This window comes from Octodon degus, unplaced genomic scaffold, assembly GCF_000260255.1.
Source record: "Octodon degus isolate 3935 unplaced genomic scaffold, OctDeg1.0 scaffold00063, whole genome shotgun sequence".
NCBI classification, from domain to species: domain Eukaryota; kingdom Metazoa; phylum Chordata; class Mammalia; order Rodentia; family Octodontidae; genus Octodon; species Octodon degus.
The window spans coordinates 5,610,844-5,612,745 of record NW_004524639.1 but is presented as its reverse complement, the minus strand read 5'-3'; positions in this window follow the sequence as shown (position 1 = coordinate 5,612,745).

Sequence of the window (1,902 nt, the reverse complement as noted above, 5' to 3'; positions counted from 1 at the left end):
GCAAGATGTTCTGCTCCTGGACTAGCTGGGTTTATCTGTCCTCTACACTCTCTGCAGGGATTGCAACTGTAGGGTTACACCCCAGGCGTGTATGCCATGCCTGAGCTGTGCCTGGAGGGGGCAAGGTGAAGTAGGGGGAAGAGGAAGCTCTCCCGCACACTCACTGCACCTGGGCTAGGACAGGGTCTGGGGGTTCCAGGAATGCGGCAGAAATTCCTACTCAGTGGGGGGTTTGGGGGAGGTACTTCTGGATGGTGGGGGGCACCCTGGGGGGTGGGAGAGGGTCTGACCCTTGCTGCGCCTGGGCTGGGACTGGTCCCGCTGGAGCAGGGTAGCCGGAAGCTCTCCTCACACTCACCGGACCTGGGCTAGGACTGGGTCTGGGGGTTCCCAGAACGCGGCACATATTCCTACTTGGCAGACCGGGTGGGTGATGTATTGCGGAGCAGTGGGGGGCTGCCCAAGGGGGTGGGAGAGGGTCCAGCCCACACTGCGCCTGGGCTAGGACTGGTTCCACCAGCGCAGGGTAGCAGGAAGCTCTCCACACTCACCAGACCTAGGCTAGGACTCCTAAAGCAAATTTTAATGGACATGAAAAATCTAATATCCAATACCACAATTTTAACAGGAGACCTTTACACACCCTTATCTCCAAATGATGGGTCAAATAGACAAAAACTTAGCAAAGAAATAACAGAATGAACCCAGAGGTTGAAACAAATGGACTTGGTGGACATGTACAGAGTGCTCCAAACAAATACAACAAAAAACACATTTTTCTCAGCTGCACATGGGTCATTTTCTAAAATAGACCACACACTGTTCCATAGGTCATGCTTAAGCATATGTAAGAAAACAGAAATTATCCCATGTATATTATCTGACCACAGTGCAATGAAGCTGGAAATAATTGACAAAAGAAACCAGAAAAAAAACTTTAAATACATGGAAACTAAATGTCACCCTACTCTGCAACAAATGGGTCACAGAAGAAATTAAAGATGAAATTCAACCATATCTACAATGCAATGAAAATTCAAGTACAACTTATCGTAATTTATGGGATACGATGAAAACAGTTCTCAAAGGGAAATTCATAGCTGTGAACACTCACATTAAGAAAACAACGGGAACGAATAAATACCCTAATGCAGAACCTTCAAAAACTAGAAAAGGAAGAGCAAACCAAACCCAGAGCCCAAAGACAGGAGGAAATCATAAAAATTAGAGCAGAAATTAATTCAACTGAGATGAAGAAAAAACTTCAAAGAATTAAAAAAGCAAAAAGCTGGTTCTTTGAAACATTAAATAAAATCGATAAGCCCCTAGCGAATTTCATCAAAAAGAGGAAAGAAAAAATTGAAATACAAACAATAAGGAATGAAAAGGGTGTAATTGCCACAGACCCAGTGGAAATTCAGAAGATTATCAATAGTTATTTTAACAATCTTACGCTCACCGAATAGAAGACACAGCAGAAACGGACAGATTCGTACAAATGTACAAATTACCACAGCTGAATCGACAAGAAATAACTACTTTCAATAGCGCAATAACAGCCAATGAACTATGAGAATTAATGAAAAACCTACGGAAAAAGTAAAGTCCAGCTCCAGATGGATTTACAGCTGAATTCTACAAGACATTTACAGAAGATGTAGTCCCTATACTCCTCAAACTCTTCCATGAAATTGAAAAGGAAACAATGCTCCCAAAATCATTCCTGGAAGCAAGTATTATATTAATACCAAAACCAGGGAAAGATGCAACTAAAAAAGAGAACTACAGGCGGATTTCCCTCATGACCATAGATGTCAAAATCCTCAATAAAATCCTAGCAAATAGAATACAGCAAATCATCAAAAGGATCATACACAATGACCAGGTAGGATTCATCCCAGG